Source organism: Aythya ferina, assembly GCF_964211825.1.
Source record: "Aythya ferina genome assembly, chromosome: 5".
In the NCBI taxonomy this organism is placed as follows: domain Eukaryota; kingdom Metazoa; phylum Chordata; class Aves; order Anseriformes; family Anatidae; genus Aythya; species Aythya ferina.
The window spans coordinates 42721675-42748205 of NC_140301.1; the positions used below are offsets into that span (position 1 = coordinate 42721675).

General features: G+C 37.8%; 1 long non-coding RNA gene across 7 annotated transcripts in view; it reads right to left on the bottom strand.

Moving 5' to 3' along the window:
- Positions 1-22422: 22422 nt before the first annotated feature.
- The window catches only part of LOC311437601, a 40962-nt gene continuing 36853 nt past the window's right edge, over positions 22423-26531 (bottom strand). For 6 of the 7 annotated variants that reach the window (XR_014693568.1, XR_014693569.1, XR_014693570.1 and 3 more), the window contains one exon: positions 22588-22836. This is a non-coding gene — a long non-coding RNA (uncharacterized lncRNA). Of the gene's footprint in view, positions 22837-26531 lie in introns of all 7 variants that reach the window. The other variant, XR_014693567.1, reaches the window with a different exon arrangement.

The following is a 26531-nucleotide window of genomic DNA, read 5'->3' on the forward strand; positions in this document are numbered from 1 at the left end:
GAGCCTGATTCTCTTCCTAGCTTCTAGCATATATGTCTGGGGTAATTCAGGAACATTTATCTGTATGTATAAAGCAGCATTTTTTAGAGGATTAAAAACAAACTACATTCTTAGTTTTTATTTCCCTCATGAGATGTTCTACCTTACACAAGAAAGATTCTCTTAACAAAACAATAACAAAGTTTTTCATTTCCACTAGAAAAGATGAATACTTTGTACATGGAACGCTTTAAAAACTGCAAGCTCCAACTATTTGAACAAAATAGTCTGTCAATAATGCATGCAAAGAATTATTAGTAATTAAGAACTGTTTCTCCTTGTTCCTGCAGTCAAAACAACGGAGTGAACATTGAAATATGTAATCTTTGTTGCTAATGGATCCTGACTGGACTAGCAGGTCCTGCTTCATCTGCACAGCTTGCTTTGAAGGAAATACAAATTCATTATGCGTTCAGTCCACACTATAACTGGAAATGGCTCAGTACCATCTTTTAGAGGGAAATGTAAACCTGTACCAGCAAAATCTCAGAATGAGGAAAGTCCTTTTTCTCTCTGAGCCTGTCATTTGGTACAAGCTGACATGGAAAGCAGTGTTATGATGTGACAGAAACATGGTGTGACAAGATCCCCAGCCAGTTCACTGAAGCTGAATGTTTTTAAAGCAAAAAGGGCTCTCCCATGCCAAAAAAATACCAGATACTTCCAGTCTAGACCCACTAGAATATGAAATAATAATTTGCAAGAGGGTGGCTCTCAGAAGAGGAACTGCAGAGCCATTAGGCCATGCTGATTTTCAAAGGTTGGATTAAATAGGTCCCCTTACAGCTGTGTTGGTGAAGAGTGGATCATTTCCCCCAGACCCCTTCTGTGGTTGCCAGGTCTCCTCAGGGTCCCTGGGAAGCTGTCTTCTCACCTTTCACCTCTGAAGTCTGGCTTTGGGTCAGCTCCTGGCTCCAGAAGGCCCCTGCTCCTCCTCTCCCCACCTGCACTCCCATTTCAGGCTCATCCCACATCTCTCACACCCACTCTAGTTCAGTTTACCCTCCCAAATCTCCCAGCTAAGCCTGTGCCATTACTATCAGGGAAGGAATCATCTCCCCATCCTGGAGAGGATCCACTCCAGCCTGTCACAAGCATCCTTCACTACAGAGACACACTTTAGCAGAGTGTGCAACAGAACCTACATGTATTTTCACCAAACCAAAAATTAGTAATGGTTACTTTGGAGGCTTTTATTTTGAATCAACACAAAGACCGGTGCTTGGCCTGGCAGTACTCTGCATCCCTGTTAGGCAGAGGAAGCCATTTCAGTGCCTCTCACCATCCCCAAACCTCCCTTCTTGCTTTCTCTCCACACCAGGGCATGCCATTGTTTTCAGCTGCTTAGCTTGTAGCTGGTGTCAGTCTTTTTGCAGAGTCACACCTCAGTCTTTTGTCCCACAAAATGTTAGTAACTATGAGCTGTATTCATTTCTAGTATTAAAATTTTTAATGCATAATTGCATCACAGAAACAGAGCCCCCTTGGCAATCTGTCTTTCTCCTTCAATGGCATTGTTATTCCTGAGCTCACCACTAGTCCTCAGCAAGGCATCTTGTTCAGTTGATTTTACACAAGTACTGGCACTGTGTCAGAAAACAACCTTGATTTGAACCATTTGCAGTATTTTTAAATGTGACAAACCGCCAAGGTGAAAAAAATCCTGAAGTGATTTTTTAAAAACCTGTTTGACTTAGATTAGATTATTATGTTGCTATATTCATAATATTATTTGTACTCTGGCTTTTAAATTGTACCAGGAGGATTGTTGGCATTCCAGAAATGAAACTTTATAAATTGCCAGTTCATTCATTCTGGCATTCTCTCCTCTACAAAATCAAGAGGCCACAACTATAAGAACGCAATTAACAGAGCAAATTAAAAGCCACAAGTTTTTATTACACTTAAAAGTACCAAGATGCATTGTCATGTTTTCATAGAGGAACAGATAGAACTGCATCCATGGAAGTGAAATTTTAAGAAAAGAAGATATAATCTCACCATGTGTCAGTCCCAAGTAAACATTTTTGTGATTTACTGGAAATTTGTTTTGGATTTAAGGGAAACATGGAGGAAAAAAATCTTTTTAAATCAGTCCTGAATATAAAGCACTTGAAGACCTTCCATTTCATTTAATATCATAATGTTTAGAGTGATGGGAATTTTATTTACAATCATTATAGATACACGAAAATATTCTTAAATACTTTTTCATTCTTTTAGATATAATTTCTGATTTCCTACTAGATTTTTTTTTCTTTCCTTCTGCTTGCACCAGGGTCTAATGAAGTCACATTACTAATGGCATTCTCTCAATATATTTATATAATTAGTTATGGAACATCTTATTGTGGATTACTTTGCATTAATTTTAGCATAGCAAATTCATGCGGGGAGAAAATACTAAATACTGCTGATTGATTTTCCCTTAAGGTCCACTTGAAATGATGTTATATTTTTATTGCAGATGTTACTGGTCACACTTGTGTTTTTATTTAGGCTAAGCCAGGACAAAATTAATTCAAGTCAATAGAGCTTTAGTGAGGCCAAAAAACAAAACAAAACAAAACAAAAAAACAACTGTGTGGAGAGACATTTAGTCTTTTGCTTACAGTAAAGCATTAGATTCATTAGTAATACATCCACGTGACTGCATACCAATCCTCTTATTTTATGCATCCTATTTTTCTAGTTCTTGTAATTCCCACATACAACCATAATCCTTATGACTGTAAATACAAATGTTTCTTGAGAACCAAAAACATCTGGTGCTGACAGAGATTTTTTTTAGGTAAAGGACATAAAGCCAATTTGCATATTTTGGTGCACACACCATCTACACCCAGAAAGTCAACATGAGGAGGGTGGAATAATCAACAGCTTTTGCAAAGGCGTTTGCTTTTCTTTTTCCTTTTTCTTAATCTGAAAATCAGATACAGTTTGTAAGCCATCACAAGTTAAAGGCTCAGAAACAATTTTTCTTAGGGAATGGCAAAGGCAAGAAAACTACAGGGTGTAAGGTAGAGATCAACACATCTTGGAGAGATTACCTACCATGATTCCTCCTGGATGCCGGAAGAGGATCTGATGACCTGAGAGTTTGCTTCCATTTCAAGATTCTTAACAAAATTCACTTGTAGACAAGAGTTTTAGTGGCCCAAGTCAAGAGAGCTATGATGATGCTTTTAGTACACGTTAAAGTCTATCTTGCTTGTTTGAACAAGATGTTCCTGACTGTTCTATACAGACAGCCAAGTTAAACTTCATCCTCATGCCATCAGTATATGATTTGACATAAATCATGGCAGCAATGGCATGTCCAGGACCTTTGCCAAACTGAACATTTAACACAGCTTACGTCCTGAGTTAGCATTCCTTACCCAGCTCCTATTTTTATTTTTTTTTAGTACTAGCTTTACATTTTCTATTCTAAATGAAGCAACGTCACTGAATGTCACCTTATCTTATCTATGACCTGTTCTTCACCAATAACCTGCAGATCTCAAGGCCTGAAGTTAAATCAAGTGACCAGGCCTTTTTTGCTGGGCCTGACAAGAAGATGTGGAACCATTTCATGGTTCACGTGTTGTTAGAAATTCACTGTCATGAAATCAGAGGCTCTCTTGGATGCTCGTATTGAAAAAAATAAAAAAAAAAAGGTAACTGTATCTCCTTCATCCTAGCTTGGCCTTGTTAATATTAGTATTATTATTTTCAAGATAGTATAGCCTGTGTGCCCAAATGTTACTCCAGTTGTATTCTAATATGCTTTGGGAATTCCTAAAGGAGAACACTATTGAAGCAAACTGCTATGTGCCACTGGTGGTGTTTTTCACCAGACAACATTTGCTTTTCAAAACCTGCATTCAGTAGATTAAATAAATCTTTAAATTACTTTTCACATGTCTGCTGCAGCATAGCTAACCTCCTGCTTAACTAGTCAGGCAGATTTCAGCAAACACTGTACATGGGAGAGCTGAAAAGGGGCCCAAACATAAAGGTAGGAGTGAATTTATTTCTGTGTTGGCAAAAACATCTATTTCTTCCTAAATCAAATAAACCAGCACAATGGAATCACCCCCAAAATACAGTGTATTGTGTTGTTCTTAGGTTTTAACATGGGAGGCTGTGCCCTCATTGTTCTTTCCACTATGCCAGTAAGCAGTAGTGTTTACTGTACAATTTCCATGGGTTTGGCTTTTGTGCTCAGTTAATTATAAGGAAGCAGCTACAATTTAAGTCATTGCATTTCTGAAAGCAGGACAAAGTGCTACCAGACAAAACATTTATGTTCTCTAACTGAGCAAGTGCTTTTGAATGCCTTAAAAAGCACTAGAGACTTATTTTTTCCTATCCATGTTCAGTCCTGAGTCTTCTTCACCATGTGCAAGTGAGCTCTAAGTCAAAGGTGAACAAATTAGGAGTTTAATATATTTGCAATGTCAGTGTACGTAACAGAAGCTATCTTGAGAGCATCAGATGATCTTCATGGGACTGAAGAAGTCCTGTTGCCTGCCACTCAAAACACATCCAGTGAAAGATGACAAGGGTAATGCTGCACAAAGGTATTGATGCAAGAGAATTTTCACGTGTTTATCGGGATTGTCAATAAAGCAGTAATGAGACAAACACAGGTTTGATAGATGTGGACAGCTCTTTTCCTGTGAGAATGACTCAGACCTAAGGAGGCAACTTCATTGCACAGACAGTGAGACTATGTCCTCTCTTTTGAACTGTACCTCAGTTTCACAATCTGGAAAAGTTCATGTACAACAAGATTCCTACATGATGGGCTAAAACTAGCTGCCTCCATGTTTTCTCACGGTCATCCTACCTCTAGAATAATTCAGTTTATTTTGACGGCCTACCACAGGTGGGTCTCTGCAGAGCTAAATGTTAGGATAGCTGCAGAAGAGTTTGCCTCTAAGGTTGTCAGCTGTATTACATATCAACCAATATCCTGAATGTTTTGGCTATACAATATAGTACCAATGTCTTTGGAAAAGCTGCTGCCTAGAGAGGTTCCTCTGTTTTTTTCTTTCATTTGTATTCAGCTTGTCTCTATCAATGGTTGCTTATAATTTTGAGAGCAGTTTATGTGTTTTGTTTATGTATTTTTTTTTCCCTGACTATGTTTAGCAGCAAATGAGCAAATGCTGTCTTGTTAAAAGATACATGTTTCTGATGGAAACCAGTATGGGAGTACTTCACTTATTTTACCTTTGTCTTAAATTAAAATGTAAGTCCTGGAAAATAAACTGAGTAGTGAAACTGCACCTCCTGTTCTGCTTTCTAAACTTATACTCGTTGATTAGTGAATTTACTGAAAGCTTATCTTCTCACGGAAATGAATTTGGATTAAGGGTGTGTGCAAGAATTCAAACTGTGTTGCTTGTCAGTGATTGGCTTCCTGGGTGATTGCTCTTATCTGCAAATAAAGAGTGGTCTATGGACAAAGCTAATTCGGAATAAGACACTTTCCAGCTCCAGAAAACATTTTTCTGAATTACCTTAATCTACAAATCTATGCCTACTCTGTGCAAACAGGGTCACAAAAGGAATAAATGCAAGTTCTAGCATGAGTTGCTCAAAAGAGGCAGGAAAGGATGGAGGACAAAGGCTATGCTATTGGCCCTATAAAGCATAAAAAATGAACCCAACTTTTCTATAAAGAGCTCCCACAAGAGTTGATAACAGTTGAAACAAAAGACACATATCTGCTGCTAAGTCTCTGTATTCCTTCTGTGAATAATATGGCATCTCTGACAGCAGTAACAATTCTTCTTTACTTGTTGGACATTACAGTATTTATGGCATTTTTTGTTAATAACCTGGATTCCTGGATATATTCCAGAATTTATGATTCCATTTTGTTTACCCATGTTAGCCCTGTAGATTCAATTTCTGTAACCAAAGCATTTGCTTCTTGTTGTTCTAAATGGCAAATAGCTGTATTGTCAGTCTGTGGATTCACAGGCAGGGTATTCCTATGCTTTGTACTGTTAGTACACCTAGCTGGTAAAAAAAGCTCATTATATCAACCTTGCACAAAATGATTTGGCCAACACTACCTTTCCCTCATTCTTTTAACTATTCAATATTTACCTAAGAAGGTGCCACAGATTCTGTATACACATATCTATACCACTCAGAGATATTTCAGCAGCAATGGCAATGATGGGTCAGTCTCAATTTACAATAGCTAAGAAATGTCATACCTGGTGGAAAGGATTTCACTGTCCAGTTTCTAACTCCTCCAAAGCATACTTGTTTAAAAACTTGAGCAGCAAGAGGAAGAGGAACCATTCATATTAATTTTTTTTGCAGAAATGTTTTGCATCTGAATTTAAAGAAAAACACAGCTTTCCATATATTTTGGGTTCTGGTGTGACTGTCCCTGTGGACCTAAACATAACTAAGAGTTTTGCAAGCCTGTCCAAGTTTATTGAATCAAGAAAGCCAAAGATTATTTGCAAATTAATGAATGAGTTACTTAGCCCACAACTGTGGGCTTAGAGCCCCCTGAATTAGATTTAAAACATTTTTTTTCATCTACATACAGATGTAGAGATTGTTTTTTTATTTATTTTTTTTTTCCAATTGAGATGCCTAGTCTAAATCACCAAGACCTATAGTCTAATGGCATTAAGCAGCATGAGCTACTTAGGTTCTTTTTCCCAGGACTAGCTTTCTTGGGCAAAAAAAGCATACACCATCCCATTTCATTCAAGACTGGGCAATGAAGTCTTACCTCATGTTTTCTGCACACCCAAAGTGTCAACAGTTATGGCTGAATGGAAGCATTGAAATAATATTGTTCAACAAACAGTCTTTTTTGCACCACTGAGTTTTGTCTTGTTTTTATGAAAATCAAATAAAAACAAACTTATGAGAAATGGCTGCAGCACTGAAAATAAATGCAGCCTTCCTTTGGGAAGACTGCCTAGAGCTACAGATTTCCTGCAGCTTTATTTTTGTGGAAAACATAAGCTTTATAGAGGAATGAGCAGAGGCAGGTTTAACAAAAAAAAAAAAAAAAAAAAAGTATTGAAAATGCAATGATTTGGTAAGAAAGTTAACCTTCTTTAGTTTTAAAGAATGGTTTACAGGAAGAGCTGTGATGTTGGATATGTTTTCAGTTAAGATAGCATATGTACAATACAATCAGTTTATTTCACATGAGTGAAATAAAATAGGATTCTTGGTGAAGAAAGGCTCTATTATAAATGCAGCACAGGATTATCATTATTAATATGTTAACAATAGTAAGAATTACTGCAAAGGAAGTGAGCTATTTGTTCAAACAATTCACTTTATCATCAATTCCTATCTATGTACAATTTGAATGTGATTAAATCCAGTCCTCAATAATGGCAAAGTCCAACTGAATTTCATTTACAGTGCATTAAGCAGGAAAGGAAGATAATTTGGGAAGTGTGGGATGTTTGGATTTTGCTTACTTTGGCTAGAACCATTCCTGTATAATACATTCCTGGCTCTCCCACTTTTTGCCGTTAACTTTTTTTTTTTTTTTTCATTGCTAGAAGATTGTTGTGAAAAATAGGGTTGCATTCTGCTCCTGGTATATGTGAGCCAAGGGGAAAACCCTTTCTGTTCCATGTCCTATGATTTTTTAAAGGCAGTGATAACATTTTTCACTCCACTACTCATGACAAATATTTTTAATTTACTGCAGGAAACAAAATTAGTAGACCAATGTTTTGCTTGTGTGTATTTGTCACAGAAGGGGACAGTCCCTGGCCTGATGCATTTGGGCCCTACATTGAGCCCATTTGGCTCTAAGCTTCCCCAGGTAGATGGGGATTTTACAGCTAGCTTTTCCCTTTGTCCCTCAATTACATGTCCTTGGCATGGCTGCACTCTCAGAAGAAGTGAAATAGTCACAGTGCTGCTTTTTCATCACCACCCCCTGTGTCACCATCTGCTCTGCAGGATCTCCAGCCCAATGGGTGCTCTGAATTTACGGCAATCTGAGTCAGATGTTGCTAAGACTTGTCAACACATTTCCTCTTTAAACAGCAGAAAAAAAATGCTACATGGTGAGGGGGCGGAGGGAGCTTTGGTAGTGATATTTTGGAAGTCTGCATGCATTACCCATTCTCCTTTTCCTCACCAGCTGGGAGCACCCTCTGAGAGCAATTTCTGCATCCCAGCTGCTTCATGGGCAAATCTTGGGAGTGTCCAGGGTGGGTGGAAGGGAAACAGCAGTTACAAGATGATCCCTATTATCCAAGAGCCTCCTTCCAGGCCATGGATTAATTGCTGATAGCCCCAGCTGTAAGCAATACAAGCCACTGCCTAGACTCCTGACCTTTGTCTAGTCCTGTGGGTCATTTCTACCCTTCACCAAAGTACATTAGGCCACCAACTTCACAGCATGCACCTACATTGAGTCTCGATCACACACCTCCCCACCCCATCACTCCACCCCCTGCATTTTTGGTACTTTGTAGGTCCCCTAGCTAAGGGGCCTGCAGATAAGAAATTGTTGTGAAACAGCTAAAGTCTTTCAGCTTTTCAGAAAGTCAGACTCTCTCTCCTCCAAATAAATTTTATTTGACCTTGCCTGTGTTTGTAGTCAGAAACGGGCTTCTGGACAACAATAATTTATTCCTTGCCTTTCTCTGTACCCTCTGGCACTCAATATTGTCTAAGACCGCTACCACCCATCTGAAAATTTTAGTTCTGCTTTAGGAAAATTCCACTGCTCCAAACTCTAGCCATTTTTAGGAAAGTAAGTGTAAACTGGCTGCCATTACCTTTCAGTCATCATGCAGTCTTGTTTTGGACCAGTCACTAACTGATAGTTCTCTATGCCTGGTCTCTTTCAAATCCAGAGTCCAGGAGCTGCCATTCCTTTGTTAATTAGTGCAAGAAGCAGGAGTTAGTAGGAGGAGGTAAAGACAGGTCTAAGACAAAAATAAAACCAGTCCTGTTACATTTACAGAGAAATTTCTCATTTTTTAAAAGGGTCACGACATGCAGTCCTGTTACCTCAAAATACAGTATCAGGAATTTGCTCTCCTTTTTTGCTGATACTGTATCAGAAGTATCAAGTGTTTGATGGACAAAGCCTGACCTAATAATGAAAAATCCTTAGTTTGTCAACCTATTGCCTTTACAGAGCATAAAGCTTTCTATATTTCAGAAGAAAAGAAAAACAACAGCTAAACATTTTTCCCTTAAAAAGACATATTACTGTGCTTCTACCCCATACCACAGATTGTGGTATGTTTGAGTCATGGAGGGCTGGCCATAAGCAAATACCCTAGTGGATTTATTACGTCAAAGTCATGTTCTCTCCATTGTGTCTAATGCTAAAGGTATTGAGGAAATTCCATTGGTAAAATCATTTTCCAGTCTCCCCGAATTCATTGCCAAGAACACCAGCAGCTTATAACCAGAGTTACTATTGGCCTGTAGCACTTTTTTGTTTTTCTTTCTTTTTTCCCCAAAGAAAAGCAAGGGCAAAAAGAACAGAGTTGCTGAAATATAAAAGAGAAAAAAACCTGAAAACAACACTTTCTGGTCCTCAGTTGAAAAAGACTTCGTGTGAAACCAGTGGAATACAGGCCTAAAGTGAAACAGATACAAAAATATACTCCTTGAATAAAGATCATGCTCTAGCTGGGACCTGTCTATCTTTGGTGTAAACAGGCCAGTTCAAGGATATTCAAAACTATGCTGCAGGTAAAAGGCTCCTCAGGGTGCAGTGCCCTTCCCAACTCATTTCATGTATGTATGTATATTTCATTTCACTTATATGATATGAGATCCTCCCAAATTACCAGTCTCCAGTGGCCATTCCAGTGGTTGTTTGGGTCACATTTATCTTTGCAGTAGAATAAGGAGTCTGGAGTGAGCTAAATAATCTTCCTATGCAACAGTTGGGATTTCTTTCTAGGAAAATGAAGGAGAACATTTACAACTCATAAAGCTGTGAGAGTAATTAAGATTGTGTTTACAACTCGCTATCTTCAGTTACTAAATAAGCAGAGGCCTTATGCGTGTACATGCAGTTCCTTATGCCTAAGGACAGAACCTGTTCTCTCAAAACAAACTAGGTCTTCAGGTATTTTTCAAACCAGATCCTCAATCCAAAAGCAAACTTTGAAGATGTTCAAATTCTGCTCTGTGATTTTACATATACAGGACCCTTCCCTATTTCACAGCTGCCCTTAAAGAGAAAATAGAAGGACTGCATTCTTCTACACATTGCAGGCCTTAAAGCTACTTTTGAATTACCTCTCCCACCATTTATCTTCATTCCTCTACTCATTCTTTCCCATACCATGTGCTTGTGATGCAAATGCAGGAACAGCACGTGGTCTCACAGCCCATGCTCACAGCAGAGATGTTGTAGCTCCAAGATTACTGCGTTTATAGAGCTGGAAGAGTTAATGAAGAATAAATGGCAACAGGCAACTTGAGAAGAGGGTGAGATGTTAAGAACTGAGGCATTGTGTTCTGAATTAATGGTTTGTACACAGAAAGGAAATTAAAAGCTTTTCCTGTTATAGGCAGTTGGGATTGGTACAGGGTCTCACACTTTTAGAAAAAAAAAAATAAATCTTTAATTCACTCCAAACAACTTCAGGTAAGCTGAAACTTACCAAATTGTTCATTCTTTCTCCCAATATACCATATGTTTTAACACTTGTGATAAGAGCTGTGGTGTTTAACATCCGTGAACAGAGTTGCAGGGCTATGAAGGGTGATGGAAATATGCTGGATGGATATATGTAAGCCTTGTCTTCTTGCTCTACTAACAATGGAGAAGGACAGTAGGAGATGAAAGGGAAAAGTGTTTAGAAGTGTAACCAAAGAATCTTGTGTTACAGATTAAAAAATAAATAAATCTTAACAGTGAATCACTAAAAATATCTATCCATTGTATTAACATTGTGTTAAATTCCTCTTCTAAGAAAGATGTTATCAGGTTTGTCAAGACAGCATCATCTGTTATGAATAACTATTTTCAAAAATAAATTTATCTCTAGAGAAGAAAATTAGTGCAGCTGGAAGAAATTCCTCCAGTAACAGTGATACACAGACTCGCCAGTACCAAACAATACATGACAGTCTGTTTACCTACTTTTTGACCAGTAGATCTCATTTTTAGTCTTTTTTTTTTTTTTTTTTTTTTTTTTTTTTTCCTCTTCCACATCATGCCTTGTCTTTTCTCAGATGATTGTTTCTTCCTAAGGTCACTAAGATGATTTTTAAGTACTTATATTCCTCACTCAGTAGTTTGGTTCCATGGGAACAGTGGTATAAACACATTTAATGAGAAAATACAACCTGCTGCTTGACCTACCCTGCATAATTGTAAGCTGGCATAAGACCAACTTCGGTCACAAATTTTGTGGAGCCTGATGTAGAATACCACGTAGATCCTTGCTCCATCTGCTCCTAGGTTTATCTGAGCCAGGTGCCTAAGAAGAAGAGCAGGAGCACAAGTTTGCTTGATGGAGATTAGGAAGGAACCATCCAAAAAAATGCATGCTTGATCACAGCCATGTAAAACAGAAGAAAACATCTATTGTAAATAACTTTATAATGTTTAAGCTTGAAAGAAACTTGTAGCTTTCAGGTTTTAGGCAGTAGTTCACAGCTGCAAACCTCAAGGATTCTTCTCTAGTTCAATGTGACTTTACATGAATACAAGTTTTCTGAGTGTCAGGGACACTTTGGGACCTACATGGAAGAATCCCATGGGTTAGAGCCCTAGAAGGACGGGGGATCCATCCTAAAACAAATTATAAAGAATATTTATTTTTGCAGTGTCAGGGCTCTCCACCTTTATTAGCATCAGTTCATCCAGCTTTGTTTTTTTCCATGAAGAAGTTTGCACTGTGATTTTCTCTCTCAGCTCTCTCCCTTAATCCCATCTATCACAGCAAGCTTGCACTTCCTGGAATCCTTTGTCAGTGTTATCAGGACACTGGGGATCTTCATACAGTATTTCATGCTGCTTTATAAAGATGAAGTGTCACTTAATGAAGGCTAACCCTTTTTAAGGTACAATTCCCAGCTACTGAGTTGCTGGAATTTTGGGCCTGTTTTTGACCTCTACCTGTCTACCAACCTTCAGCAAAATTTATGAGTGACTTAGCAGGACCCAGGAAAATGAAACCATTCTTTATGGATTAGGTTTTCCAGTGAATTCTGGGATATAATTATATAGGGTATGATTACTGTTAGGCTCAGAGGACAATACTATTAACCCATGATATTTAAATGTTAGGATTTTGTTGTTTCTTCAGACAATTTCAGAACACTTCTTTCTTCAGTTTTGTTCGTTTCTTAGATTAAAAACACCCTGATTAAGTACAGCTTAAGCAAACATTCCTATATTTTTATATGATCATTATTTGTTATGCAAAACTAAATGTGCATTTATGAATGTTAATCACTTCCCTTTGGGGGTAGGGGAGGAGATGAAGTCATAGGTTAATAAAAGGGAATAGGTAGATAAAATTTCCACAGTAATGAATACAAGGTGTTTTATATTTGCATATCTGTACTCAGACCAGGAGATTTCCCCTTTTTTTGCACACTGTTACCCATTTAAACATAAACTTGTTCAAGTCTATGCTAAAAAGTCTGCTTTGGCTGGCTAAATGAACCATAGCTGGGGTAACCCCAAGGGGCTGATTTAGACTGCTCAATTTAGACCTAATCAGATGTTTGAACCAGCCAGGGACATGGAGGTTTAGTATGGTCAGCAGTACTACCTCTGGTCCCTTTGTTATACTCTATATTTCCCTGATTCCTCATGAAGATTGACCCCTCCCATCCCCCATCCTAGTTTTGCATAGGGATTGGAGAGGAACAAGGGAGAAATTACTGAACTGTAAGGACCAGGTTTCTCTTAGGGGTGAACGTCCCTATATAGAATTATTTTCCTATGAGTTATTTCCTTAATTTTTAAGATCACCAATGTTCTGCCAATGGGGAGTACGTCAATGTTCATTAGATGGACATTTAAAGCCAGGACTCTGTTTTGCAGCAGCAGATCAATGTTGGAAATCCTACTGATACAAGCTTGAAGAGTCTAGGGGCATGAAGAGGAATATGGAGTTCACCATGGAATACTTCTTCCAGTAAGAAATCCTTGCCTATTCCTGCAGGAATTACTTCAGAGTTACTACAGGGCTGGAGATGAATAAAAGTAGGGAGAATGAGCAGCTGTAATACCAAAATCAATCAGGCACATGCCCTAGGAAAGGGGAAGTGAAGGAAAAGTGATCAATTGTAGGTTAGTGAGGTTGCTTCACCCCCAGGGAAACCTGCCCAGCAGCCTGAGTAGTTAAAACGTACAACATATTGTTTGCTTCATTGTAGCTACTTACGTGACAGCTCTCAGGGTAAAGGTACCATAAATCATACATTTTTTTGGTCAGGATACTTAAAAGTCTGATATAAACAGGCTCCTGACAAAAATGTTACACCACTGGAATGGCCAGGAGTCATTTATTTTATATGTTTACAGCTTCTCTTCCCCATATTCAAAACAATCTGGTTTACAGCTAAATGTGAGTTGTCAGGGGACTTTGAAAGCCAGTAATATCAATGGCTTAACAGTGACAGATTAGCCTACCTATGGAGAACTGAGGTGCTTGTTTCTCAGAAAAACATTATGCATTTCATTCCAAATGTTTTTCAAAATACTTATATGAAACCGTTAACCTAAGTTGCCCCTTACCCCAAACCAATCTCAGTTTGTCTTGGAGCTCTCAAAGCACCACTACAGAGCGGGACTAGCAAGTTCACAAAGTGTGCTGCAATGAGATGGGGAGGATAGAACAGCAAAACCCTGATAACAGAGTGGAAATAAATGAATAAATAAATTACTCAAAGGATCTCTCCTTTTTGTTATCTAAAAGGCAGGATCTTATTTTATTTTAAATTAAAGAGGACATATCACTCTAAAAGTTAAAGCACTACAAAATCTGCTGGAGCAGTGCTACCCTAAGGCAGTGCGAAATGGATGGGTTAATTCTACATGTGAAATTCTTAATCCTGCAGATGCTAAAGAGTGCTGAATTTAACAAAATCTTAAAAGGTTAAATTTCAGTGTGACCGGAGGTAGTCTGCAGATTTCATTCAGATATAGGAAAGTGGTGTTGATTTGGCTGAACTTGTGGTAGCTTACCTGATAATCAAACAATAAATAAAGATGACCTTAATTATGTCAGAAAAATACCACATTTGGAAAACTGCTACATGTCTGGGTATTCCCACGGGGTTTTTGGACACCTGACAACCAAGAAGTTCCTATATTTCTAACAGGAATACATAGATTGTTATGTTAGAGCAAACAGAAAAGTCATGTAGAATGAATAAATAAGTTTCAGAGTCTATCTGATCGTAGCATAAGAAGATTACAAGTGGAAAAAAAAAAAAAAAAAAAAAAAAAAAGATAAAGCATTTATAACAAGTTACATGCCTCAATAGTTCCTTATCAGGTTATGTGAATAGCAAAGATTAGACAAGTGCCATTTAAGAGTATAACAAAGTGTATACAATAGAAGGATTTAGCAGTGTTGACACTTTCAGGAAACCAGAAGGTAGGCTTTCCTATGTATCTTATTAAATCCCTTTTTTTAAAGCACTGTTTGCTTGTCATAAAAACAAACAAACAAACAAAAACAACAACAACGACAACAAAAAAACAGTAACAAAGCTGTCTGTGCAGAAAACTATCCACACAGTCTTGGATAAAGAGGGGTTATATCTTAATCTGTCAGTGTTCCTTGACAAGTGGACAGAACTCCTCTTCAACAATTTGTCATTTGTCAACTAGTCCTGAGCCACAGAAGTTTATAAGTGACATAGCTGGTTATGGTTAGTTCAATGATTGGACTTCAATGGAAAAAAAAAAAAAACAACAAGAACTATCCCAGATTGATTTAAAATGAGGCTTTCAGCACAGTAAAAGGGAAAGAAGTTTTTTTCCCTCAGTTTTCAGTTTACTTGTTGTAGTATTGCAGTTTACGTTTATTTAAATGCCCTATATATAAACATACAACCATAAATGTGTTTTTTCTTAATTTTAAATATAATCCACATATTGTTTATACTTATATAATTTATTATTACAATATATTTTATGTCCCAAAACATAAAATGTAAGCAAAATTAATGTAAGTTAAAGCCACTAAAAGTTGTATTTTTACCTTGCTGAAACATTTTTTCCCGATTAAAAGCATCATTTCCTTTGGCATAGTCTTTCGAAATATTTCCTTTTTTTTTTTTTTTCTTTCTAAGGGAAAAATCCTTCAATGACATTTTAATTTATATTTTACAGATTAACTCCAGTTCACAAGCTTTAAGACATTTTGCCTTTATTATTCTGTATTTTCACAGTGGTTTGGGATGAAATGATAACATACTACTACTATGTGCAACATTTGCTCTAAACTCATACTAGATTTTCTGAAATGGTAACTGCTTAAATCCAGAAATGGATTATGATTTCTAATGGAAAAATAGTACTTTTTGCCTTAAAAATGCATTCATTTAACTTGACATGATACCTTTATCATTTATCCAACATTATTTGTAATTATGACTTATCTGATAGTCCTCCACAATGTTCTGATGTGTCTGGACTTAGTGAAGGGTCCATCAGAGAGAGCAGTAATGCTTAAAGCTATTCTGTAGCTATTCCTTGGTTAGGAGGAACCTAGTATGTGTGCGTCATCTCTGAACATGTTTTCCAGCAAGTACAAATCTTTAAAGCTAGTATTTGTATTGCATATTGACTTGTTAAAATCCCTCTAATATGCATATAACTGCATAGAAACAATTTAGTTCAGGTTTATCCTACACACAATGAAGAGAATTTTGTGATTTGTGTAGATCACTATAATCACTGAACAATTACTATAGAAATTAATACAGATTACCATGGAAAAAGTACCAACCAGAGAACAAGTCAAGGATCTATGCCAAGCCCTGCGGATGTCCACTGCACTGAATGGAAAGCCAAGATCTCAACATCAGCCATATTTGCTTTACGACAGGCACCAGAGGACTTTGAGGCTTGTGAAATAGCAAGTGATGCCAAGCCTAGCTTTAAGCATATATTCTCCTCCACTTGAAAAAATTTCATGCACCTATGACCTCTTCCATCTTTTCCTGACAGACTGTTGGTAGGTTTTCTCTGTGCCCTGAATGATTTCTCTTTTCCCATGTATAACAGCATTACTTGTGGCAAACTGATGACTACTATCTACAAATCATTTGCTACATGTTCCTACAAAAATATCAGATCCAGAAAGGAGTTTAATTAACCTCTGTGGTCAATCTGATAAGGCACAAACTTATTTGCAACAGTAACACTGGCTAAATACAGATGGTTAAGCTTGATGAGGACATGAGCAGTTAATATGTCCTTTAAGCTTTTACTTTCCTCTACATACCATTTTGGCATTTGCATTTTATGATATCTCCCCTGCTATGAAATTTTAGATAGATGCAAACTCCTGGGAGGCCTGTGGCATGCAGTTTAAATCTATGCATATTTCTATCCAAGGAATGAGAAATTATCTGATGCATTTCTCTGGCTTCATTTTGCTGTTTGTATGATGATGCTTTCTTGCATGCATGTAATACTGGTGAATCACTTCAGGGATCCTTTTTGATGAAAGGAATCCCAGGTCCAGAGGCTAGGCAGGAAGACGTCTCTTTGGTGGAAAAGAATCAGGTCAGGGAACACTTGAGCAGACTGGACATTCACAGGAACATGGGCCCTGATAGGATGTACCCACAAGTGCTGAGGGAACTGGCAGAGGTGATTGCAAGGCCACTCCCTATACTCTTTTCTTGATCATGGCAACTGGAAGAACTTCCCAAAGACTGGAGGAAAGCAAATACCACTCCTATATTCAAAAAGAGCAAGAAGGAGAGCCTAGGGAACTACAGACCAGTCAGCCTCACCTCTGTTCCTGGGAAGGTGATGGGACAGCTAATCCTGGAAACTATTCCCAGGCACATGAAGAAGCAAATCATAAGGAGTAGTCAGCATGGCTTGACCATGGGGATGTCATGCCTGACCAACCTGATAAGTATTGCCAGCAGAATAAGAGAGGTGATCCTTCCCCTCTGCTCAGCACTGGTGAGGCTGTACTTGGAGTGCTATGTTAAGTTCTGGGGCCCTCAGTACAAGACAAGCTTAGACATACTGGGAAGAGTCCAGTAGAGGACCACAAGATGATGAAGGGTGTGGAGCACCTCTCCTGTGAGGAGAGGCTGGAGAGCTGGGCTTGGTCAGCCTGTAGAAGAGGCGGCTCAGGAGGATCTTATCAATGTCTATAAGAACCTGAAGGGAGGATGTAAAAAAGAGCCAGCCTTTTGTCAGTGGCGCCCAGTGCCAGGACCAGAGGCAATGGGCACTAACTGTAACACAAGGGTTTTCATCTGAACATAGGAAGCTCTTTTGTACTATGCAGGTGCACAAGCATGTGCACAGGTTGTCCAGAGAGTTTGCAGCGTCTCCCTCCTTGGAGATCTTCAAAAGCCACCTGGACATGATCCTGGCCAACCAGCTCTGGGTGGCCCTGCTGGAGCAGAGGTTGGACCAGATCGATACAGAGGTACCTTCTTGCCTCAGCCATTCTGTGATTCTGTGAGAGGTACTATCTAAATGTATTTTTTTTTTTTATTTTTAGCAATACTATTTTTAACTTTGTGTCAGCAATTATATGAACAGACATTTGAAAACCCTGACTAATTCCCTTTGAAAATCAAGACATAAGCCAGAACTGTCACATGCATAGTTTGAGCCTAGAATAAGAGGAATTCAGGGAGTACAAGAGTTAAAAGCAAGAAATGCTGGAAAAGATTGGCAAAGTCTAGAAGATTTCCCCACTTTATATCTTCCCTTTTTGAGAGAGAGAAGAGAGAGAAGAGAGAACGGAAAAGAAACTGGTTGTTGTCTTCATTCAAAGCCTATCATATTCAAAAGGGGTCTTGTCACTACCATCATCAGCTTTGACTACAGCTTTCTTTGTAACATAGCTTCCAGCAGTCCCTGTCCCTGTCAGACCTGGGAACATCTGCTGGTCAAATTCACTCATTTTGTGCCACTGAGAACAATATGATGCTGCATCTGCAACCTATTTGAAAAGATCTGTCTAACTTGCTCACAAGGAGTTTGGTCACTCTTGCTGTGTGCTTTAAAGGGTGCATACAGTAATTTATATACACAGGACTAGAAGTGTTCTGTGTGCCAGAACTATTCAGTCTTATTTTGGAATTAGATTGGAACCTGGCTTCAATGCACATGCTTTCCACAATTGCCAAATAATGAAGATCACTTAGAAGGTATCTATCTGTGCTGATATTGTACTGATAAGAGTTGGTTTGTTTTGCCTTCCACCAGTAACCTTCCTCCATTTACATGAGGTCCTGTATCCTGCACTGAACCGGTGCACACCATGTGCCTTTCTCGAGTCAGCACCAAGATTCCTGCCAAAGGTCGTACGATGCCAAAGGGGCATGCTCTTGCCATGTGATCTCCTTCACTGTGAGGAATGTCTCTGCAGGAACTTGATTTTCCTCCGTGCATCTCTCTACTCCACGCAGAATAAGAGAGATGGTATGCTGACAGGTCAGAAGCCAGGAACAAGGAATTATGCAATTCCTGTCCATCAGCTTTCTGCGTTAAGATCTGCACGTGGGTGAACTCCCAACACTCTGCAGAGAGGGGCTGGCTGGCAAGTCAGTATCAGGGTCAGCCTGCTACGTGGAGGTGAACAGACCTCACTTCATGGTCAGGCTGTTAGGGGTCAAGTAAAATAGCTTCAGCTTGAGATGCAAGGCAGATATGGGCCCAAGGCCAGCATTAAGGACAATGTAACTTCTACTGTACTTTTAGTGACATAGCAGAATTATGCAAAACTAGGTAAGAACAGATGAGGACAGGTTCTTCACTGAATATATTCTTTCACCCCACTGTCTGCAGTAGTTAAGCTTTAGGGAAAGCAGAAAGTTATTGTCTTCCTCCAGAAAACCTTTTCCAAGTGATAATTTCTACAGAAAAAAAAAAAAAAAAAAAAAAAAAAAAGTACCAGAAACAGAATGAAAGCTACTGGAATAAGTGTTTCTACTATCCAACCTGCAGCATTTTCTACACTCAAACTACATACACATGTCCAGTAATGATACTATCTCACCTTAATTCAGGGCCTTTCATCCTTTAATGCTTGGCTTCACAAGGTTTTTTTAAGAATATTGTGTGGATTGGTGATTTCTATTTGTAGAAATGCAGAGCACAGAGGAAAAAACTACAGAGTAGAAGATAATAATTGCACTATGTTTACTTGAAAATAGTTGGCAAGTTTCACAGACAAAACAAATACTCCAAATTGGAATCAGACCTCCATGAAACAAGTAACTTCTCCTTCACTGAATTTATGTGTAATCTTAAATTTTGATCTGTAAAGTTGTTCTTTATGCAAAACGTCATCTTCTAGTGATAAGCATGATAGATGGGAACAATGTCGAATGCTGGGTAAAAGCTGAATGAGTCACTGAATCATTTATGTCACCTATTAAGGGTCTCTAAAAGGTGCTATTCAAATGAGCCAAGGGCCACTTCTATGTTGTATGCCCAGTATTTTGTTGTTGTTGTTGAAAAGTCAAGATTCATGGTATTTTTAGCTTTACTGGAAAATCAACAATAACAAAAATAGCAAAGCAATTCTATGTGGCAAATTACTCTAGTTTGGAGTACTGCTCTGAATTTTTGAAGTATTACTGGTACAGTATATTTAGGAATGTAGAGATCATCTTGAAAATATCAAGCTTTACCCTACTATCTTCAGTGGTTAAACTTCAGAGAGACAAAAAGAGAAAAAAGCAACATGCCCAATACTTCTGTCTGAAGACCTTTCCCTAAACTCTGCTACTGGCATTTACTTTGACCAATACACACTGTCATTTAATTTATATGGATATTTACTTATACCTTGCTGTTGGTTCTCTGTTTTTACCTGGACAGCAAAGTTCATGGAATCATTCATGTACCATAATCTAATCACAGATGAGATACTGTAAATGAGAGTTGCGTGACTGTACTAAAGTGGCTCAACAGGTTTTGGTTCATGTCTGGTACAGTTCTGAGTGTTTTTGATTTACAGTGACATCCCATCAGATTTCCATCCAGAAGGACAATTTAATATTAATTTGGAAATTTCTTACAGCAACCAGTTCCTGGTTTGCTGCAGCAAATTCCTCCTATAATTGCCTTATTTATTTGTTAGTCACACACAGTAAGTAATGTTTTGAACAATTTGGAAAAGCCTTTATATTTTTTCTCTCACATCAAAGTAATGTGCCAGTGAACTAACTGGATGTGACCTTCTTTGCAGTTGTGTTGACCTGTTTTCACAACAAACTTTCAGTTGCCTACCTGTTGCTGGCCCAAGCGTGAGAGACTGAACTTTACTTCCTCAGGTGGGACATGCTCCAAAAGCCAGTGACATTACTGTGCATATTTCCATTGACTTCCGTGAACTTACTGTACGTTGCTCATTCCTTGGCCATGCAACTATTTATTGATCAATGCTTTTAGCATATAACCAAACCAAAATGAGTTAGCAGGCAGTCTGTCTACATCTACGCGCATATAATCTGCTAGCCATGCATCAGGAAGATGAAACATTTTTCCTGAAGTTCATGAATACTGCAGTATTATCTATATTAGAGGAAGTTCTCTTTGGTGTCAATTTCAATCAACGCTTCTCAACATCTAACTGAAATCCAGCAGGCTGAAACAAGTCCAAGAAAGGCTGGTGCTGTTGAGAAAACACTGACATTTGTGTGAGAAAATGGAAATTTGAGCACCTTTGAAAATAATCTTAGAAATGTGATAAAGACTGTGGAACTAAACTTATGAAACTAATATTTTTTTTTACTGCAGACTATTAATCATAAGAAAGAGAAATAAATCATCATCAGAATAAACTATATAATTGCATATAAATGTTCTCACTCTGTTTCTTTAACTGCATTTTCAGGTAATTCAATTTTCTCAAAGTATATGGGAAATAGTCAAAAGTGTAGTGAGATGGTACAATAATTTGAGAAGGGCTAGCTGCACTACATTCCTTTACACAACCTCTTGTCCATGAGTCCTGAGCCCGCAAGTTTTATGATACAGTTCATCTGACCTCCTTTCAATACTCTGTTATTAATTATATTACTTGAATAGTACTATAAAAGATCCTGTTTCTGTCCAGTCACTACAAAGAGAAACAAAGACATCCTGTGCAACCATTGTAGACATCCAACAGGGGGCAGGACAAAGTCCACCTTTTCTTTTTTTTTTTTTTTTTTCTTTTTCTCTTGTCTAATCAATCAAATTCTAGAAATAGCAGCCATATGTGTAAAATGTTATCCTTGTTGGAGATCTACTGGGAGGTGCTCCAGTACGTAGTCCCCTTTCATTCATTTTTGTTAACGTAAAAATATACAATACAATGTAGTGAGGTTTGTTGTGGTTACAAAAGATAAGGATCTACACATCTACCCCCTACCTTTTTTGAGGCAACTTTTGCCTCATGGTTTTGTTCCTTCATGCATAAGTACAGTATCTCCTGGTACGTACCATTGAGTCAATGGGGTAAATACTTTGTCAAAAGGAGAATGATCACTGTATGTGAGTTTGAGTGGCATGCACAGTCAGGGGAGCAAAAGAGGAACAATATCTCTCATCTGCACACTTAGCTTAATGGATCACCAGGTCTGAATCTGACCGATATGGTTTGAAATAACACAGAGCTATTTTTAAATGCCCTGTAATAAATAACTCCACTAGTAAATTTTTTTAGGAATAGCTGAAAGTCTGTAATGCACATCATACATGCACACATAGGACCACATGATGGTGTAGTGCAGAACAGATTTTTAAGAAAGATCAATCTTGGTTTATGTGAAACGTTCCCCCAGTAAGAAATAAACATTATAAATACAACAAAAATCAAACTAGTGCCCATCTCATGTGTTGAAAGGTGAGGGGAAAATACGTGCCAGATAGGTGATAACCCATGTGAAATTAGCTGCAACCTCTCAATAACTGAAAATCCATTATTTGTAAGTATGTAAAATCATTTGCCTTTTTAATAGTACATTGGTTCATTTTACTTGTGGGCAAGTTAGTGTGGAGAAATATTTATCATTTCAACTAGGAAAAACAATTAGCCACTTTCTCAAGAGGCATGATTTGTTACTCCTGCACCAGCACAGCCCGTAGTGTGACCATGACTATAGCAGTATAGAGGTATTACACTCTATTGCAAGTGGTTCCCCATAGTGTAGAAATAATAAACTCTAGATATCACTCAAATTACATCCATGTTAGATAGATATTTTATTTTGGTAAAAGCATATGACTTCTATGTGCAGACAAAGCAAGTTTGAAGAAAAACAAACAACCAAAATACATTGTCCACTTGGAGGGATACATCTACAATTTAGTAAAGACTATGAGGAGAAAAACGTGTCCACTGAGCTGTTTTTATTTTTACCAGGTCAGGTTTCATGCAGATCTGCATGACTAGTGATTAGTTTGTGGCTTCTCTGATGGGTAATGAGGGTTGAGCTCACACAATAAGGCAAGAAGAAAAGAGAAAGGTTTTATTCAATAGCCAGATGGAAGCAGCAGGTCTTTATACTCACTTAAATGTACATTTGTCCGATAATCTGCTTTTCTGTTCCTCCTTCTCTTCCCAAGTTCCATACATCTGAGAAATGGAGCACTGTAACCTGGGGTAGAAAAAGACCTCAAGGGTAGAGATGCAAAACTGCGCTTAGCACAGCTGAATCTCCAGAAAGGCCCTGTGGTACTTGACAGTCCATGTTCTCTGACAGACCCCACAGCAGAGTCAAGAACGAGTGATCTATACCGAGCAGTGACCTGTGGTGCTGATGCACAGTTTTCTCAGCAGTCCTGCAGCCATCACATAGAACAGCAGAAGAGAGAAGATTATGGTGTCTGAGGAGCAATGAGGCAAGACAGCAATGAAAGGTTTGTTGCTTTACTTGGGCAAGGAGGGAGCCCAAGGTTTCCTCCCACACTGACTCTTTATACACTCCTGGGCAATGAACTTCATGCACCTATACAAAGAGTCCCTTCACTTAGAAGATCGCAGTCACTCAGCAAGATTCCCCCTCCCCCCAGGATCAGTTGCCTTGCTGCACCAGGGAATGGTGCAAAAAGCTGGAGAGGGAAGGAAACCTTCAATTGAGAGACTCCCCAGCAAAAGATGACAGCACAGCTAGGTCACATACTTTGCAGCACCTACCAGGCAGGTGCATCTGTTCCAAACAGTCCTTGTACGCTGACTCTGTGTTGGAGCAAAACAAATCTCTCTAACATTTCTCTCCTAGCATCCCCTTTAGTCCTGTGTAACACAGAAGAAAAACAGGCCCAACTACAACGATCAAAGACTGCAGTCCTTTCAGCCCATCCTCAGCTGCCTTCAGTCCCTTACTTATTTCTAAGACATAAAAGGGTCCATGGGGAATTGCAAGATGATACCACATTGTTTTCTGCCACCTGAGACTGTTCAAGTAGCAAGGGAATTAGACATATTTGGGTTGTTAAAAAAAAAAAAAAAAAAAAGTTACAATTTTAACTTGCCAATGCTTCCTAGCTCTTTAGCATACAGAAAGAGTGATTAACCCTATGCATCCCATGACAGTTTTAGAGTAAAACCTTGCAACAATTTTTTGATGTTTTAAGAAGGGACACAGATGAAGAGCTCCTGGAGTTGATCTTGCTGAACAATCCCTTTCAAATGCATAGTGGATATAAATCTGCAAAATCTTGACTGGGTCTTGTGGTCTTGGAATGCATTTTCCAGGAGCAATTGTCTTGGTATCTTACAACTTTCTGGGGAATGAGCTGCAATTGCTCTGATCTGATTTGCAGACTTTCAATGATCAGCTTTAGGAGAGAGGAGAAGGGGGGATCAGGAAAATGGTTTTAAAAGTCTATTATCCTTATCTTGATTTGTGACTTTGAAGAATTTTAGCAAGACTCAAGGATGAAGCTACACAGAGGCACTGACCACATTGACTAAAGATACGTTTGCTGCTGGGGTGTTAGAGTACATACAAAAGAAGGGATAGGCTTTTCTCATCAATGCATAACAACCTTTCTTCTAAGACATAAACAAATCCTTGTGCAATTGCTAAGTGACTTTTTTTTTTTTTTTTTTTTTTTTTTACATCCATGAAAGCATTTTGAACATTATAAGTGGCCACTTTTCTGGCATTAAGAGTGCATCTCACCAAAAGTTGGTGGTCTGGTGGTCACTGCTGAAACAACAATCAAAGTTTTTCTTGGACTCCCATACGGCAATAAGTAAACAGAGGAAATGAGCACATGGACAGCATGGCTGTATTTCTTGAATGATCCGAGTCTAAAAATAACACCAAAAAGGAGGACTGCAGAGAAAGGGTCAGAATACAGACATTGAATGTGACCATACCAAGTCTATATTTTCTTCCAAGTATAGGTACTCTATACAATAACCTACATTAAAACTGTTCTCGTCTTTACTACTTTGCTGTTTTTACTTTTCAGCAAATATAACTAAGCTATGAATATTTGTCTTCAGCTATCACCAAAAACAAATATATTAAATTAGTATCTACTATATATCTAGTTACAGATATATACAGATATTTATACATCTAAGCTCTGCAAAAAATAATTCAGCATCAGTCCAGTGATCTAGTGTGACCATTAGTGCTGATAAAGAAGAAAGAAGGAGTTTTAGACCAAACTGGATCAAAAGGGAAAAAAAGAAAAAGAAAAAGAAAAAGAAAAAGAAAAAGAAAAAGAAAAAGAAAAAGAAAAAGAAAAAGAAAAAGAAAAAGAAAAAGAAAAAGAAAAAGAAAAGGAAAAGGAAAAGGAAAAGGAAAAGGAAAAAGAAAAAGAAAAAGAAAAAGAAAAAGAAAAAGAAAAAGAAAAAGAAAAAGAAAAAGAAAAAGAAAAAGAAAAAGAAAAAGAAAAAGAAAAAGAAAAAGAAAAAGAAAAAAAGAAAAAGAAAAAGAAAACTTTAATTCATGAGATAGCTTATAGTGTTTTCAAAATACTAGTATATTCCCAGGATGCCACAGTTGCTCAGTTAAAATGATACTCAGGAGAGATATTTTCACTTAGCAAATTTGGGTTCTTCAGCATGAGGCTTTGTTAAAAGTGAGGCTCCCCCAGCCAGTTCTCTGGCACAGATGGATCTTTACAAAGGGTTTCAGGTTTACATGAAAACAATACACTATACTATTTGCTTTGAAAGGGAGCAGAGTTTGTTTATGTATTGGATTTCTTGATCATGAGCCTGTCAAAACACAGACTTAAGAGGTACTTGTTAAACATTTCAAGTTATGCATTTTAACTGCATACACATGAAGACAGTAGTCATGAAAACCCACAAAAACATATGTTAAAGTGCGAATTGAAAGCCAGAGTGTCAAGACGTATTGGACACTAGGAATATCAGGAATACTCAACCTTAACAAAAATCAAAGATTTCTAACATGGAAAATGTGGAGTAAAATTTACAGAAGTAAATAGGTCTCTAAAACTATTCAAACTATTTAAATGCAAAGATACAGAAATACATGCATAGAATATTCAGTAATGACAGGTTAGTTAAAAAGCTATTTAAAAAAAAAAAAGTATCATTTTCAGTATTTATTACAGTACATTAGGAACTATTTTAAACAATTCTAATAGTCTAGGAGCTTTTAGTAATAATATCATATCACAACAGTTTTTCTTCTCATACTCACAAAGTTTTTTTCTTATGTGAAGCAAGAAGAGCAGATGTTGGAAAGAAGAGTTATTTGATTATTTTAAAAAAAAAATCTAATATGTTTTAAAGTACTTGCATTGGTTCTGTATTTTATACCCCTTATTTTATTGGTTGACGTTATAATTACATCACTTTTATATTATCAGTATCACTAGAAACTTTATGTCAAATACTAACTGTGTAAATGTTTTGAAAAATACTGCTAGACTTAAAAGGATATTTGATGCTAAATACCTTTACTGCATAATTTATAAAGATTTCAGTCTTACCACGTGAATGTACTACAAGATTAATTGCTCATATTTTTTTCCTTTAAAGGCAGCCATGTGACTGTCCTTATATTAAGGTAAACCATAATATACTTATTTTAGTCTCATGTTCAGTGTTCATACCCTCTTGTCTGTTCGAGCAATTATGCAGCCTTTAGCAAAACCACTCAAACACTAATTGGTTTCTATTTGCACAGTTCTATGGCCATTAGAGTTAAAAGCTTTAATATAGTGAATAAATACCTCTATATGACCAGCTGACTGCCATCTACCTTCACACACTGATGTACTGAAAAGCCTGATACAGGCTGCTAATTTCAGCACTCATTATATATGTTCCATGGCACATCAGACGATGTCCACAACA